The following is a 19,377-nucleotide window of genomic DNA, read 5'->3' as shown; positions in this document are numbered from 1 at the left end:
TAAAGCATCAGGCAGAGTCCCAAATACAGTTTACACATGAAGACAGGCTTTGTGGCCAGCCATTTGCCCTTGATAAAAATGATTATGTACCAGAAATAGGATTAAACATTATAGTAATATTTAAATGCCGGATGGGAATACCTTGCATGGTGCCAGTGGTTAACACGCTCATCTGGTAACTCAACTATTGGAGGGTCCAAACAGAGGTCACTCAGAGGAAAGTCCTGGGAGCCCTACTACCAAAAAAATCAGTCATTTAATACTCTACAGAACACAGTTCTACTCCGACACACATGGGTTCACCATGAATTGGAATCTATTCCAAGGCAACTGGTTTAGGAACACTGCTAAGTGGTGTAAATTCAATGACTTATTGAATCCCCTCTGAAGCCATTTGTTATTTCAGAGCCAGTAGTCATATAATAATGGACCTATAGCCAAATGTTTCACAACAGATATGGGGGCATACTCATCCCCAGAAATTATTTGCTGGACAGATAATGGAAATGAATTTGTGTTTATATCTAAATTATGGAGTTTAATGATGTGGATATTGGACTGAGTAGCTTTTGAATGGAGGAAAATGTAGCCGGTCCATTTGCAATGGACATGAGGAAGTGCATAATTAAGTGTGGTCCTGCTACTACAAACCACATTTGACTGAACTCTCCAAGATCTTCAGAATTACTCAGGCTGGTGAAGATGAAGTATTGTTGGTTGTCACTTGCAAGGGAAATGAGGAGAATGTCAGTTTCTTCTAGTCGAGATCTTGCCAGTTAGACCTGGAGAGGTTACCATAGCTGTGAAAAGCCTCAGCAGACACTTTTCAGGTTTGGGGAAGCCAACGGTGAGTACCATTACCAAAACAGACCAGCTGCTGTCAAGTAGACTCTAACTCATCATGATCCCATGATTTGTCTGAGTAGAACTGTACTGATAGGATGTTGTCTTCATACTTGTTTTTATCACTTCAGTGATTTGAGCGAGAGTTTACAGAACAAATTGATTTTCCACCAACAATTCATACATTTTGTTTCATGACATTGACTACAATCCTCACAATGTAACATCATTCTTTCCACTTCCTCCATGTTTCCCATTTCCATTTGTCCTTCTTTCCTATTCTTTCCTGTCTTCTGAGCTATTTTGATCCACGTGATCAATAGTTTTAAAGAGTGTGTTCCCCTCTAGTGTTATTGGTCACCTTATAGACCTATCTACTAGTTGGCTTAAAGCTGAATCACGGGGGTAAGTTCAGTTCTAGTCTTAAAGGATGTCTCCAAGCCACAGTCCTAGAGTTTTCATCAATTTCTGTCAGACCAATAAGCCTGGTCTTTTTTTATGATTTTGAGTTTTGTTCCATATTTTTCTTCCACTCTGTCCACAACCTTTTGTTGTAATCCTTTTCAGAGTGGCAGGTAGTGGTAGCCAGGCACCATCTAGTTCTTTTGGTCTCAGGGTCAAGGAGACCAAAATGATTGGGCCATTAGTCCACTGCACTATTTGTTTGCATGGGTCTTTAATTTTTCTCATCCTTATTTGCTTTAAAGAGATAGAGACTAATAGTTGTACCTTAGATGGTTGGCCGCTAGCTTTTAAGACTTACTATTCACTACAGAAGATGTAGAACATTTTTTTTGTAAACAATGTTATGCCAATTGAGTTAGCTGTCCCTCTAGACTGTGGTTCTATGCCCACATGTCCAGTGATTTATTATCTCAAGGAGTTTGGTTGTGACTAAGAATTTTTTTTTTAACAACTTTGCCTCCTGTTTGCTCTACTATATACATGGATATCCTTACAGCATATACATATGTAGAAATGTCTTCTACTAACCTTTATATAGTCATGGTTGTAATCCCATTGACCTACACATACCTGTACAGCTTGCCTGTTGGTCCTCCTAGATTGTGTTTTGTTATTTCTGATCTTATATGATTGTGTATATAATGTTATTTCCCTTTATTGTTTATAACATTTGTGCATCTCTCTGTGTCTTCTTTTGCCTTACTGATATTATGCTGATCATTACTTTATTGGATATTGTCTTTCCCTTCACCTAAATTAATAAGTATCTATTATCCATTTTCAGAATTGGATGGCCCTGTCCTTCTTCCCAGGCTGTCTTAGTCTGGAAGCTCCTCTGAAACCTGTCCACTATGGGTGACCTTGCTGGTATGTGAAATACCAGTGGAATAGCCTGCAGCCTCACAGCAACACACAAGCCAGTGCAGTATGACCACCTGACAGATGAGTGGAACAACCACGGAAGCAGCAATCAAGAAATCAGACGTTATATTGTACTGGGCAAATCTGCTGCAAAAGACATCTTTAAAGTGTGAAAGAGAAAAAATGTGACTTTGAAGACTAAGGTGCACCTGACCTTAGCCATTGTATTTTCTTTCATCTCATACACATGTGAAACCTGGACAATTAGCAAGGAAGACTGAAGAAGAGTTGATGCCTTTAATTGTAGTGTTGGCAAACAATACTGAAAATACTATGGACTGCCAGAGGAACAAACAAATCTGTCCTGGAAGTAATGCAACTGGAATACTCCTTGGGAGAGAGAATGGCCAGAATTCATCTCATCTACTTTGGTCATGTTGTCAGAAGGGACCAGTCCCTGGAGCAGGATATCATTTTTGATAAAGTAGACATTTTAGCGAAAAAGGGTAAGACCTTCAAGGAGATAGATTAACACAGTGGCTGCAACGATGGGCTCAAGCATAGCAAGGATTGTGAGGATGGTGCAGGACTAGGTATCTTTTTGATATGTTGTATATAGGGTTACTATGAGTCAGAGCCAACTCAATGGGACCTAACAATAATGACAACAACAACACTATCTAATTAGTGATTCCCTCCCTTCTCATCCCTGGTAACTATCAAATAATGTTTCTTTCTATATGTAAATTTTCCTTGACTTTTTATAACAGTGAACTCATACAGTATTTGCCCTTTGTGATTGACTTATTTCACTTAGTATAATGTCCTCCAGGTTCATCCACATTATGAGGTGTTTTATGAATTCTTTGTTATTCTTTAATGCTGCATAGTATTCCATTTGAGTATGTACCACGGTTTGTTTGTTCATTCATCTGTTGATGAGCAGTGTCTTTAATGGCTGATTTTCAAAATTAGATTGCCAGACTTTTCTACCAAGGTATCCTTTGGTGGACTCCAACAGCTAACCTTTTGGTCAGCAGCTGAACATATTAATGATCTGCACTCAGGGACTCTGAGTGTCATACTATAAACTTTATCAGTGCCTGCACTTCCATGCTACTCACAACTCTGGCATTCATACAAACACAAATTATGGTTATCTGTAATGCTCCTTCTTCCCAGTGTATTTATTAGTTGGGGGATGTTTTTTCGGTCTGAAACTGTAGTAGGTAATACATAGTTCCTGAACCTTGTGGCAGCGGAAGCCATAGAAAGGCATTCTCATTCTTGCCCAACCTCTGTCTTAGCTTTTCTGTGAATGAATTTACTTGTGCCTTTTAGTCTGTACTCAGCTGTAATCTTTTTACTGCAGATGTAGTGGTTACCCTCTGAAAGTGACCCAACATTTTGAGCCACCTTCATTTAGGACTAACTTCAAATCTGCTTTGCTTGATGCCCTTTAAGGACTCCTGCCTGGCACCTCTGGCTCCTGGCAGGGCCTCCAGATCTTCCCTTCCCTGAAAAAAACAATAGGACTGATATGGTAGAAATATTTTTTGTCAGTATTGAGAAGCTGCTAGGGAAAAATTGACTGTCCAGTAGCCACCATTTAAATTGTGTGATTTTATTATTATATAACTATTTCCTATCACAACAAAAAAGCTTGGGTCAATCTTACTGATTTAAATTCAAGCCTTAATTACAAAGAAATATGGTTCCATTCGGCAGGCTGCAATTAGTGCTACAATGGCACTCTGCCTTGTCAACTTTTCAGTCTAGGGAACATTTCCAGAAATTCAAGAGACTTCCTGGCTGTGCCTCTTGTTTACAAAATACTTTATACATTGACATTTAGAAATTTCTATTTACTTGATCTCAGATGGTCATATGCTACATAAAAGAAATTTAGAAATGATGATAACTTTTCCCAAGTAAGGGAAAATTCAATATCTAGTGTATTTGTGCATTTTCCCTATGTACCATTGAAAAATACATTTCTACATTCCAATTGCCTTTCTAATTCTACTGGTAATGATAATGGACTTTGTGATTTTCCAGCTGCAATTCTGATCCAGTCTGCCCTTGCATTTTTATGTTCTTCAACAAAGGTACGGGAGACCTCAGTTTCTAAAAGGTACATTAATATTGTGTGGATTGTCTTCTTTTAGGTGAATTCCTTCAAGATTCTGATTAGTGAAAAAAAATACAGTAAGAAATAGTTTTAAAGAAAAGAATGTGAAAAAATAAATTCTTTGAAATGAGATCTAGGTAGTAGATGAGATTATTGAGGATGAGTTCTAGGAAAATATAATGATTATCTCTGAAGCAGCTGGGCATTGCTAAATATGTCATTTTTCAGTCAAACTTATTATATGAGGTGGAAATTAAACTTTTGAAGGCTTGTGTCAACATTCTACTGTTCAGTTTTATCAAGACAAGGAAAAAAAAAAGGAGTAATGTATAATAATAAAAGAACTATAGTGTGATGAGATGGTCTTCAGCTAAATATTTCATCTGTCAGCCTTCCAACAAAATGCCATTGGTTTTAATGCAGTAATTATGTGGGCATGGTGTGACCCTATTTCAAAAATCCATTTCATATTTAGTCATATACCTTTCATGGATGGAGACAGTGGTTGGCTTGGCACTGTCTCAGTGATATATCTTTGAGTCCTTTTGTTTGTGGTTTGTAGTGGAGCTCCTTGTCATTTCTGCACAGTACTGAGAGAAGGCAAAGCCTTTCCATTTTTCATTACTAAAGGAGGCATGGTGGTGTGATGGGAGTGGTTGAGAAAACCTTATTTCTAAGAATAAATCAAATCTTATTTAATTTTTCTTACAACATTATTCTTTTCACACTCTGAATATGCTTTTGCCATGAATTTTTCCATGCTATTTTATTATTTAAGGTAGCATCTGTGAATACCTATTCACTTGTATGCTATATGCTCTTCAAATAAGGTTAGTAGTTCAAACCCACTAGCTGCTCTGTGGAAGGAAGATGGGATAATCTACTTCGATAAAGATTTGCTGCCTTGGAAACCCAATGGGGGTTGCTATGAGTCAGAATTGACTCAATGACAGTAGATTTGGTTTATTTATTTTTTTGGAGTAACTTACCGTGTGTCTGGGAGCTCTGGTAGCATAGTACTTAAGGCGTTTGACTGCTAACAAGAAGGCTGGTGGTTCAAACCCACCAGTCACTCCTGCGAAGGAAGGTGGGGTGATCTGCTTCCATAGTGATACTGTCTCAGAAACCCAAGGTGGGGTCACTATGAGTCGTGCTTGACTTGACGGCAGTGAGGGTTTTTTTTTTTTTTTTTTTTGGAGTTACTGTGAGTCAAGTATCTTCAATATAAATGTCAGAAAAAAATCTGGTAGATGACTTTGTTAGTGTTGATTAGAGAAATCTCTCTATGTTTCTGGTTAAAAGTTAAAGAAAAACAACTTCTTGAGACACTTTTCTGTCTTAGTACATAGCAGAACCAATGGGAAATTTAATTTGCTTCTGATAAATAATCCCTGAAATTTATAGGAAATAAAACCCACATGATTTAACAAATGGTCCTAATAATATGCTGCATTGAAAGGATTAATCATGCTAACAACCTCTACAAATACTTTTTCCAGTACTTTAACTGAGTGGTCAAATTTGGCTTCATAAGTTTGACTTTTCTGGCTCTGTTGTGGGTACCTGCATTCTGAAATTTCACCTGCTTATGTGAGTTGAGCTACCAGTTTGTCAGAGCCACACAGATCTGACACATACCACCCTTAGTGTTCTAAAATAGTCTATCCATAGCGCAAGGGCTATGTTACAAATTTCGCCATGTAAATATTAATTGTTAGGGATTAATTCTATGAATTCTGCATCCAGTATTTGAAGACTATACAATCAAATGACCCTTTTACCCTTCTGTCTTTCACAAAATACAATTAATTAACTTATTTATATTAGATTAGGAGCTCTGGTGGCATAGTGCCTAAGGCATTTGACTCGTAACCAGAAGGCTGGCATTCAAACCCACCAGCCACTCCTCAGAAGGAAGGTTGGGCAATCTATTGCAGTGATACCACCTGGGAAACCCAAGGAGGTTTGCTATGAATCACATCCAACTCGACGGTAGTGAGTTTGGTTTTGTTGTTTTTTTGGTGGCACAATAGTTAAAGTCTGGTTGCTAACCTAAGGTCAGTGGTTTGAAGACACCAGTCACTCTGAAGGAGAGACGATGTGGCAATCTGCTTGGTAAATACTACAGCTTAGAAAACCCTATGGAATAATTTTACTCTGTGACATTGGGTTACTATGAGTCAGAATTGACTTGATGGCACTAACAACAACACCAACAACAATATAGAATGGGAGCTAGCATTCAAAAGGCAAGTGACATGACTTGGGATATGCAGATGCCAGACTTTGAAGCATATTTGGGATCTTAAGGTTTTTTTTGGGGGGGGTGGTGCTTACCTTGAGTATAAGCTTCAAACGACAGGATCTGCATATATATGGCTTTTTTTGTTGTTTTGTGTTATAACTTCAGGCACATTTTTCTTATTTTAATGTAATCACTCATTGAATTACTTTTTTTTCCCCCCTAAACCCTGTATGCTTTCTGAAGTAAGTAAGGGTTTCTATTATGCTATTGCTACATCCTTTTTCCTGTGAGGTGGAACCCACTCCATGGCAGTGAGCTTTGGTTTTGTTTTACATCCTTTGTGTTAGCATAATGCTGGCAAAGAGTAAACCTTAAAATAATGTGTAGAAAGAAAAAACTCATACTTTAAAAATGATAGTTATTTTCTCATGGAGAATGAGGATTATTATATCAAAGATTATTATTATAGTTTTATGAGCTTTACATTTATTAAGCATTTTTCAGTTGAGTAATCACAGCACTATGCATGTTCTCATGTGAGCTTCACAAAAATTTGTTGGCAAAACAGGAATCATTATGCTCATTTTATAGAAACTAAATACAAGGGGAAATTAAGGACCCAATTCAGAGCAAAAAAAAAAAAAAAAAAAATCTAATAAATAAAGGAAACAAGGCTCAAGTTCATGTCTGCTATTTCCTAATCCTATCATGTTCCATCAAGAGATCTTACTCTTTAAGAGTAAGATCTGCAGATGACCAAGTACAAATACTAAGTCCTCATTTTCAGAGAAAGAGAGGATAAAAGGTTAAAATCTGCCATGAACATAGCCCCACACTATTTCATCTGACACGCTTCCTGAGCCATCACTACCATCAGTTTGTGCTTTTTCGCTACTTGATTTTTAACATTTCCCTACCCTTAAATAGACATTTATCCTTGATTGACACATTTCTCTAAACTTACTTGAACGTTTTTTAAATTTAGTTTAAGAATGTTCAAACATTGATTTCTTTCTTTCACATCTTTTGTGAAGTCTTCTCTTATCTTCAACCCCACATTCAAACCTAAGTTGGCAATTCCTTCTCATTGCTGACAGAGCATCTTACGTCTACTTCCAGAGTTTACTTACCAATAACATTTTAAGTGTTTGCATTGTTTTCCTACTTAACTATAATCAACCAGTTGCCATGGATTAGACCTCAACTCATGGCGACCCATGTGTGTCAGAATGGAACTGTGCTCCATAGGGCTTTCGATGGCTGATTTTTTTGAAGTGGATTGCCAGACCTTTCTTCTGAGGTGCCTCTGGGTAGACTTGCTGTTGTTGCTGTTATGTGCCATCAACACCCCCAAATTTGGGTTAGTAGCCAAACATGTTAACCACTTGCATCACTGAGATCTTTCAATTTAATTCATTAAAACATAGAAGATACAATGTATATATCCATGACTATGCTAAATGTTGAGGAAACAAAGTAGTGAAAAACAATCTTTCTGTCTTTGATGAATTGAAAACATAAGAGGGGAAAACAACACAAATCACTCAAGGCAGTGCAGAGAGTAGTACAGTAAAGGCTTGAACTGAGTGTTGTGACACCCTAAATAGGGACCAGGGACTATCTGGTTCCTTAGTAGGAATTCCAAACATTTAGGAACTCTCTATAACCCAGGATCCTACATCTGTTTGCTGAAGTCAAAATAGCCTGTCAGTTTCTGAGTCAAGGCAGACACAGGGAGTAGCAATATATTGCTAGACAAATTGCCAGGGGCCAGGTCATGAAAGGCTTTAGTTCTGAATTCCCCTATTTTTGACCAGTGTAGATGAGTTGCACTACATAAGAACTGCAGAGTAATTTTATTAAATGTGTTAATTCTAAGCCTCAATCTCCAGATTATGACACAGACTTGTTTGGTGAGACCCAGGAACTCGTATTTTTCTATAAGCTACTCAGGAGATCTGGTGTAATTCACGTATCAGAGTCAATGCCTGGATGGTATTTGCATTATTTCAAGCAAGTAAATAATATGTTCAAATACATTATAGATAGACCATTCTGTTAGGGTTGTGGAGTGAGAGTTTGAATGGGGACAAATAAGACAGGAAGAACATATTTCCATGAACAGAAAAAAAATATATATATACACAAATTTTCTAAAATATACATTCATTTTAATGCTGAGAATGCACACTTTGAAAAGCCTCAAAAACTTGCTGTTCCAAACCTTCTTGAACAGTCTTGAGCAAACTCACCATGACCTTCCACTTAGCCACAGTGAACTGCTCCCACATGGAACGCTCTAAGGGAGCTAGCAACATCCCACGAGCATGAAAAATCATCAGAGAAATGCCATCTTATAAACAGGCAGAGCATTTGCAGACACAGTAGGAGGTCTTTACTTGTCCACACTTATTTGGTAATTATAAGAATTATTCTTATCTCTGCTTTTGGCCATTTCTTTATACCAGTGGTAATCTTTCTCACTTTATTTTGTTCATCCCTGAAACAGATCCAATCTCTTATTCATCTCTTGCCTCTGGGAACTAACTCATTAGCCATATACCTCCAGCCTCCAGACTCATCTTTATCTTAGATCAGTCCCTTAGTATTTTTTGCTTTAGTGAAAAATTAAAGATACTGTTCCCGGGTCAGTCTATTGAGTAGACAGATGCACCCTTATCTTTCACTCATATTCTCGTCATTCTCTGGATGTGAGAATATGCAAAGTTCTGAGAGTAAGCAAAGTTCCTTATTCATTCCCTATTACACTTTTTCTCTCTGCCTCTCTGGCTTCTTTTCCCTTCTTGTTCACTTAACTCCTCATTTGAGATCCATTATCTCAAATATTCTTTTGCAAATATTCCCAGTTTATTTTTTCATGCAACACTTGTTGCTGTTGTTGTTATGTGCCATCTAGTCAGACCCGACTCACAGCGACTCCTCCTTGGGTTGCTGAGGTGGTATCACTACAGAAGTAGATTGCCCAACTTTCCTTCTGAGGAGTGGCTGGTGGGTTTGAACCGCCAGCCTTCTGGTTAGCATTCAAGTGCCTTAGGCACTATGCTACCAGAGCTAGCGAACTCCAAAGGTGGGTGGGAATTTGTACTCCAGTCTCCATGAGTTCACTGTAACAACCCAATACTGATGGAGAATAACACAATACTCAGTTGTTTTATTTAAATTATATCTATAATCTTAGAATTTTCTTACTTTACTTCTCTAGAAATATTAATTTCAAATTCCTAGGGATAATTACATAGCTTCTCTCTCCTGCAGTCTTATTCTGTTTTAGATATGTCTTTTGTCCTTAACTGATGTCAGTTGATGATGACACCTCAAACAAGGCCACTTTAGTTTCCGACCTGGGTTGATGTACCAGCCTATAGTGTTTCTGACTCTACTCATCTCTTTCAATCCATACATTTACTGGTAGCAAATATGTGGCTAGGATTATATTAATTAACTGCTTAAGAAGCTTCCAATGGCTCCCCACTAAAAATCCGAACTTGTTTCTATGGTCTTCTGTTGTTGTGGTTATGTGCCATTGAGTCGGACCCAACTCATAGTGCCCCTCCTTGGGTTTCTAAGCCAGTATCACAACAACAACAACAACAACAACAACAACAATCACTAGGGAAGTAGATTGCCCAATCTTCCTTCTGAGGAGTGGTTGGTGGGTTTGAACCAACCAGTCTTCTGGTTAGCAGTGTAGTCCCTTACGCACTATGCTACCAGAGCCCCCCTCTCTAGACCTGTATATCTGGCCCCTTCTAGCCTTTTCAAACTTATGTTTCTCTAGTCATGTTGTTGTTATTGTTTTTGTCATGTGCTGTCGAGTTGGCCCTGACTCATAGCTACCCTCCTTGTTCTCTTTTCAGTTTCTCAAAGATACTAAACTTTGATCAGCTTTCAATGTTTTTCTCTGCCTGGAATGCTTTTTTGCAGGTTGGGCAATCTACTTCTGTAGTGACACCGCCTCGGCATCCCAAGGAGGGGTCTCTGTGGGTCAGGTCTGACTCGATGGCACATAACAACCACAACAGCAATCCCACTATAAACTACATGATTAGATTTATTTCTTCTTTAATGTCTTAGAAAAACCTTTCCTTTCAGCCAAGCTTTCGTTAACCACCTTAGTTAACGTTATTCTTGATTCTTTAATTCTCTATACAAACCCTATGTTATTTTCCTAAGTAGTAGAGAAAAATGGCCACAACAACCCAAATTCAGATATAATGAAACTGCAAATTGTTGCCCTCCACCCAATCTCCCTCTCCTCCTTTTTGACTGTGTGTGGGGAGTGGGCTGGCCTGGGTTCTTATGTTGTGCTAAAGAGGAGGACTGAGGATTTTTTTTTTTTTTTTTTGGAGGGTGATTATACTTATCACATCATGGTTGGGTTCTAATGTATGTACTAAGGTTTAGAGTTTTTGAATTTTGTGCTTACTTAAATTTATTTGTTTCTCCTACTAAAAAGGAAAGTTATTGAGGACATAGACTACTTCATTCTACTCAACATTTGTACTTTCAGTGCCTGGTACAAAGTTGGCATTTACACACACACACACACACACATTAAACCCAAAAACCAAACCCATTGCCCTCAAGTTGATTCTGACTCATAGCAATCCCCATTGGGTTTCCAAGGCTGTAAAACTTTACAGAAGTAGATTGCCTCATCTTCCTTCTCCAGAGCACTTGGTGGATTTGAACCACCAACCTTTTGGTTAACAATGTGAAGACTTCTTATACTCTTAGAGAAACTAGTTTCAGTTTGGATAAATTAATTATCTAAATGAGTTAACAATAATATGTTCATTCAGAAAACACACATGTGTATACACACACACATAACATTCAACCTCATTTCAAAAGAATATTTAAAACAAAACATATGTATTTGCATACATACCTACTTGAATTCAGACAGTATAAACTTTTTCAGAAAATTTAAACTTCATCTCTCAATAAAACTTCATTTCTTTTATCACCTCTATGCAATTTTGAGTTACAGATTCAGAAGAATTTGAATTCTAAACAGCAGACTTGGACAGACTTTTTTTTGTTTCAAGTCTTTCATATCCTCTGATCATAAGCTATCAATTCATTAAGTAGAATGTGTGAGTCACTAATTCCGTAACATGTTAGTGAGTATTGCAGAGAAGACGAAGATTTCTATCATCAAATTAATTTGTGTAGCTTTCAATCTTTGAAGTTTAATTGAGGACAAGAATTATTCCTTTTCCATTTTAATTTTGGTTCTGGATATTTTCAATTAAAAATATGTGGGTTACCATTTTTTACCTTACTTAGATACAATAGGAAAAAAAGATACACACCCTACTTGTTGCATAGGCTATTTCTCTAACCTGTATCTCTACTCTACATGGGTACATAGTACTGTCCATGTTAATTCTTTGTTATAGGCTGGAAGAGACTAGTAGAGCACTTTGACCTGGTTATGTCAGCCTTGCCAGTCAACAGCTCCAACTTGCTTAGCTGATAGACTATAGTCCTAATACACTAATTTTACTCCTTTTGTGGTTGCTAGGCAAAACTAGCTACTATATCACCTTGTCCACTTCATTTTTATCTTTGCAATACTTTTTGTTATCAGTGCTAACTATACTTACTCTTCTATAGATTAAAAAAAATAAGAAAAAAGAAATTATTTTACTTTATGACTATTACCATGTTCTCTAAAGACAAAAATACATTATGGTCTATTGTTTTGGTCGTGCATCATCGAGTCAGACCTGACTCATAGTGACCCGTCCTTGGGTTTCCGAGGCAGTATCACTATGGAGGTGGGTATATTATACTGCTTTTTCTCAGGATGTAATAATTGTAATAATCTGATAGCAAACATTATTCAAACCAACGCAGAATTGCATAGATTTTATACTTATTTGTGTTGGGTAAAAGTTAATCAAGTTAACTTACCTTATTTTACACATTTTATAAGCATATGCACTTTTTCTATATATGTGGCTTACATATTTAAATTTATTTTATCTTTAAAACTTTATTTTAAACATTTTATATCCTAAAAATAATATGTATGTATACCATGTATATATAGTATAAGTTTTATATATATATAATGAATGTGTATTCTAGATAATTTTTGTGTATATATATATATATGTGTGTGTGTGTGTGTGTATGTGTATATATATATATATACATATATATATACACATATACACACACATATATATATATATATATATACGCATATATATATATGTTTATTTTTTTTCAGATGAGGGAAATAATAGTAGTTATCAGAAACAGATAGAAAATTTATGGTTTGCTTTGATTTCAAACACTATTACCTTTGTATTACTTGAAAACCTACCTACATGGTAAGTAAAACAGTGTAAGCAGGAAGCAGATTGGTTTGTATTTATTAATATGTTCCTTGATAAGGGTTGCATTTCTAGTGTCAGAACATAGACCATTACTTTAATGCAACTGCTGGTGCCTTGAGGTAAATACAATTTTTACAATAAAATGCTTTATTATTTTTTATACAAAGTTAAAAGGCATAAAGAGTAATAAAAATGTGATTATCCATTACTGATAACTTTGAAGCCTCTGTAAGCCCCTTCCTCAGTGCACTACTTCACACAATTGCATTTTTTTTCCCCAAAATTTCTCCATAGTTTTCGTACACATTAATGTATCTTTAAACAACTTATTGTTTAGTTGTACATGTTTCTAAAATTGGTCTATATCAAAGCATGCTATGGATATTCTCCTGTAACTGACTTTTTCAAATTCATTTTGGTATGTGGGATTTAGTCATGTTAACACATGTGACTGTAGTTTGCTAATATTCATTTCTATGTAATGTGCCACAATTTTTATCTATCCATTCTATTAATGAACTTTTAGGTTATACTATGTTTTGTTTTGTTTTTGTGGCTGTGTTAAAGAATAAACCAAAACCAAACACAACAAAACAAAATTCACTGCCATCCATTTGATTCCGATTCATAGCAATCCCTATTGGGTTTCCAAGGCTTTAAGTCTTTACAGAAGTAGATTGCCTCATCTTCATCCTGTGGAGCAACCGGTGGGTTTGAACAGTTGACCTTATGGTTAATAGCCAAATATCTTACCCACTATACCACTACAGTTCCTATATTAAAGAATAATGATACAAAAATTCTAGTAAATATGCTGGTCTTCACTTCATTAATGTCCAATTGTTTCCCAATAGTTTGTGTGAATTTATACTTCTACGAGCTGTATCTGAGAATTCTTGAATGAACTTTCCTGTTCTGTATCCTTACCTAAAACTATACATCAGTTTTCAATTGGTTGTCAGTGTTGGGGCATAATTATCTCTCATTGTGGTTTGCATTTACATTTCCTTGTTTACAAAAGAGACTGAGCATGTTTTCAAATATTTAAAAGTCATTTTATTGTGAGTATTATGTCAAGACTCTTCCCTTTTTATCCTTTTCTTTTTCTTATAATAGGAGTTTCTGCTGAAAAAAAAAATTCTTACAGTGTTAAAAAGCAAAGCTATCTTTTTGAGACTGAGGTTTATCTGACCCAAGACATGATATTTTCAATCACCTCATATGCATGTGAAAGTTGGATAATGAATAAGGAAGACCAAAGAATAATTGATGCCTTTGAATTTTAGTGCTTGCAAAAAATATTAAATAAACCATGGCTTGCTAGAAGAACTAACACATCTGTCTTAGAAGTATAGCAAGAATGCTCCTTAGATGGTAGGATGGTGAGACTTTGTCTCACGTCCTTTGCACATGTTATCAAGAATACCTGTCCCTGGAGAAAGGCATCATGCTTGATAAAGTAGAGGATCTGCCAAAAAGAGGAAGATCTCCAACAAGGTGGATTGACATAGTGGCTGCAACAACAGGCTTAATCATAGAAATGATTGTGATTATGGCACAAGACCAGGCAGTGTTTAGTTCTGTCGTCATGGGGTCGCTATAAATCTGAGTTTATTGGAGGAAACCTAACAATAATAGTAGGAGCTCTGGTAGCATAGTGCCTAAGGCACTTGACTGCTAAGCAGAAGTCTGGCGGTTCAAACCCACCAGCCACTCCTCGGAAGGAAGATTGGGCAATCTACATCTGTAGTGATACCGCCTCGGAAACCCAAGGAGGGTTTGCTATGAGTCGGATCCGATAATAGTAGCAGTTATTTATCTACTCTTCATACTAATCCTTTGTATATATGCTGCAAAACCTCACCATTTTTTTCAGTCTCCCTTTCTAGCATCTTTCGATTAATAGAATTTTTCAGGTTAATTTAGTAGACTTCATTAGTATTTTTCTTCATGATTTATACTTTTTGTGTCTTTGACATATTTTTATATTCTGAAGAGATACAAAGTTTTTTTTTTTTTGTATTATCTTTGGAAATTATATTTCACAAATGGTATGAGGTAGTCATTCAATTTTTTCTTATGTGGACAACCAGTTGTACCAACACCAGATGAATAAAAACCAACTGAACCCACTTCTGTCAAGCCAAATTTGTCTCAAAGTGACCTACAGGACAGAATATAATTGTCCCATAGGGTTTCCAAGGCTGTAAATCTTTAAGAAAGCAGACTATCATGTATTTCTCCCTTGGAATAAGTTAGTATCTGTTCTGGTTACCTCTGTGCTGCTCTGACAGAAATATACCACAAATGTGATGGCTTGAACAATCAGGAGTTTATTCTCTAACAGTTTGGGAGACTAGAAGTCCAAGTTCAAAGTGCCGGGCTCTAGGGGCTAGGTGAAAGCCCCTCAAGCTTGGGCTTCAGCTCTGCCTCTTGCTCCCGGCCCACTGAAGCTGGAGACATCTCTTCACTCAGGCAGCTACTGGCTGCTGAGGCTGACAAGCCCAAGGTTGACAAATAAAATGGCAGGCCATTAATTCAAGGCCACTGAAAGTCTCAGGATTGGAAGAACATGGCAGGCTATAGAACAATGACTCAGCTACATGCAGTGTTCAAACAGGCCGTAAGCTAGAGACCATTTCCCAAAGCTTCTCCTTATATACAGGAAACAGACCACATTCCTAAGGCAGCTACTCAGCTGCTCACGGTAGATCCCACCATGGAGTTGATTACTAGTCTCATCATGGGGAATACTATATCCAGCTGCCCAGCTGCTGAACTAAGCCCAACCAAGTTGACACAAAGTTAACAACCACAGTTGCCAAGTGCTTTACCCACTGCACCACTAGGGCTTACTTTTACCACTTAAATAGACCCCCTTTTTACAGTGGTATGTATTGCTGCCTTTAGTCTGCTACATTGTCATCTCCATTTCCAATACTATCTGACTTTATTACTTTAGCTTATATGAATCTTTCTATTATCAATGAGGTCTGTCAAAATTGTTTTTCTTCTTCAGAAGGCACTTAGGTTTGCTTGTTTCTTTGAACTTTTGTTAACATTTGATTCAACATGACAAGTTATCCCGAAACAAATACAAACTACAAGAAAATCTTGTTGGGGTTTTGATTAGGACTTCATTGATTCTATAGTTACGTTTGAAGAAAAATGATATCTCAGCATTCATTTAGGCTTTCTTTAATGTTTTTCAGTAACATAAGTCTAAGCTAGGTCATATTTGTTGAAGGATTTTTAACAAGTACTTTTTTTTTTGAAATAATTATGGAATTATTTTTCTCCTTGAATTTTTTAATAATGATACATTCTTTTTCTTTAACTTCCTAAATTTATTGCTATAAAATTGGAATAGTCTCTTATTTACTCTTTGATCTGCCAAATCTCTAGTTATATATTCCCTTTTCATCCCTTTTAAGTTTTCCTCTGTGATCTCTTGCAACTGTTTTAAAATTAACCTAGGCATTGGATTGACAACTTTAGTAGTCTTTTCACAACACAAAAGATTTGTTATATCCGTTTGTTATTTTAACGTATTAGGAACTACGTAAACCAAAACTCACTGCCATCTAGTCTATCAATACTCAGCAACCTTTCCTTGGGTTTCCAAGGCGGTATCTCTACGAAAGTAAATTGCCCAATCTTCCTTCTGAGGAGTGGCTGAATATTGTACGTGAATTACTGCTTTTAAGGAGTTCTGGGAGCTCTGGCTGCAAAGTGCCTAATGCATGTGACTGCCAGAAGCCTGGTGGTTCAAACCCACCAGCCACTCCTCCAAAGGGAAGTTGGGCAATCTACCTCCACAGTGATACGCAAACCACTGCGGTGGAGTCGAATCTGACTCAGCAACCCCTCCTTGTGTTTCCCAGGTTCTAATGCTACTGAAGTAGATTGCCCAACCTTTCATTTTGATACTGCTTCTGAAACCAAAGGAGGGGCCGCTATGAGTCGGATCTGACTTGACAGCAGGGAGTTTGGTTTTGATTTTGGTTTTTGGTGGCTTATTGCCTAAGGTATTTGACTGCTAACCAAAACTTTGGTGGTTCAACCCCACCAGCCACCCTGCAGAACGAAGACTGGACAACCTACTTCTGTGAAGATTTACTGCCTCAGGGGTGCTATGAGTCAGATTCTACTTGATGGCAGTGAGTAAGAATGACTGCTTTTAAGATGATCTCGGGAGCTCTGGTGTTGTATGTAGTGCCTACGGCACTTGACTGCTAACCAGAAGGTTAGTGGTTCAAACCCACCAGCCATTCCCCAGAAGGAAGGTTGGGCAATCTACTGCCATATAGATACTGCCTCGGAAACCAAATGAGAGGGGTCGTTAGAGTCAGAGATGACTCCACGGCACATAAGAACAACAAGATCATATACTTTCTTTTCACTTTTATTTTATTTTCCTTTTTCTAACTTCTGTTAGATGGTTTAGGCACTCTCGTAGTGTAGTAACTAAGGCACTTGATAGTTAACAAGAAGAGTGGTGGTTCAAACCCACCAGCCACTCCTCAGAAGAAAGGTTGGGCAATATACTTCCATAGTGATACCAACTCGGAAATCCAAGGAGGGGTCACTATGAGTCGGGTCTCACTGGAAGGCACATAACAACAACAACAAGTTAGATGGTTTAGCTCATTAGAATTTTAATATTTTTCTTCTTTGCACCAAAAAACTTTAAAGGTGTATATTTCCACTTAAGTATCAATGTAGTGGAATCCTAACATTCTTATATGTTATATTTTGTTACTTTTTAATTTTAATATATTTTTTAATTCTTTTATGGAGTGTTTTCCTTGGTCTATGAATGCTTTTGACTTTTTTATTTTTAAATACTATTTTTGTTATTTATTTCAGGCTTAACTGTTTTATGATCAGAGAACATTTTTGTAGTATACAGATTCTTTTTAATTTGTTGAGATTGTCTTATGGCCTAGTGGTTGTCTAATCTTTTAAAATAATATTTATTCCTCATTTATAGGTAGTAACTTATATGTATCCACTTTTCCAGTTTGTTAATTTTGTTAGTCAAGTCTCTGTTATGCTTAATGATTTGTTTTTCCATATGTATAGCTTACTGAAATATACTTATAAAGCTCTCCCATTGTGATAATGAATTTATAAATTTCTCCATCGGGCTGTGTAAATTTTCCTTTACATATGTTAAAGTTATATTATTTGATATATACAGATTTGAATTATTTGTCTTCCAAGTAAATTGAATACGTCAACTACATTTTGACCCTACTTATTTATATATTCTGTTGGTAGACAGTATTTTGGAGAGATCACTGCAACAACACTTCCTATCTTATAAACGCTCCTTACAATGTGATATTGACACTTTTTCTATTGAGAAATGGATTGTTGTTTCCTTCTTTTAATCTGGGAGGCTTATGATTATGGAGTAACAATGTGTGCCTTCCAAGACTGGTAATGGAAGTCAATAACATTCATTGCCCATATGCTATGCCATGAGAAAACCATAGGGATCCAGGTGACGAGAGGAAACCCAGGCCACATCCCACAAGTGGCAAGGTGGGAAAGTGGGAGAAAGGAGAGTATAAAGGCCAAAGGACCTGGACAGAGTGAGGAGTCAGCCGCAGGGATGCAGGTGAGGAGAGGGAACCCAGGCCATGCCCCACAAGCAGTAAGGCAGGAAGGCAGAAGAAAGGAGAGTATAAAGGCCAGGGGGACCCAGACAGAGCAAGGAGTCAGCGACAAGGATCCAGTTAAGGAGAGGTTGGAGAATAAGGGAGACAAATTTGTGTGTCTGTTTGTCCTACTGTGGTGACATGTTGCTGTGAGTCCTGAGGCTGTGCCACTGGTGTTTCAAATCCAGTGAGGTGCACATGGTGCACAGATATCAGCCCAGCTTACAGACTGAGACAAACTAGGAAGAAGGAAGAGGCCATTCACTTCTCAAAGATTTGGCCAGGGAAAACCTTATGAATAGCAGAGAAACACTGTCTGATACATTACTGTGCAATTTTATGAATAGTCCAGAAACATTTTCTAGTACAGAGGAGGAGGATGAGTCACTTAGGTTAAAAGGCTCTAAAAATAGGACTGAGCAAGAGGTGCATCATCAGAGCAAAGCCAGCCTTACTCATATGGATAAGGAAACAATTTTGAGACCTCCATTTGCTGATGTGGTACCACTCAAATTGAGGAGAAACAGTTGCAAACATCCATTAATAATTGGAACACAGAATGTACGAAGTATGAATCTGGGAAAATTGGAAGTTGTCAAAAATGAAATGGAGCACATAAAGATTGATATCCTAGGCATCAGTGAGTTGAACTGGACTGGTTTTGGCCATTTTGAATCAGAAAACCATATGGTCTATTATGCTGGGCATGACAGTTTGAAGAGGAATGGTGTGGCATTCATCATCACAAAGGATGTTTCAAGATCTGTCCTGAAATACAATGCTGTCAATGAT

Source organism: Orycteropus afer, unplaced genomic scaffold, assembly GCF_000298275.1.
Source record: "Orycteropus afer afer isolate SDZICR_OR568_19922 unplaced genomic scaffold, OryAfe1.0 scaffold00138, whole genome shotgun sequence".
Lineage (NCBI taxonomy): Eukaryota > Metazoa > Chordata > Mammalia > Tubulidentata > Orycteropodidae > Orycteropus > Orycteropus afer.
The sequence above is the reverse complement of the archived record's forward strand: the minus strand, read 5'-3'. Positions refer to the sequence as shown.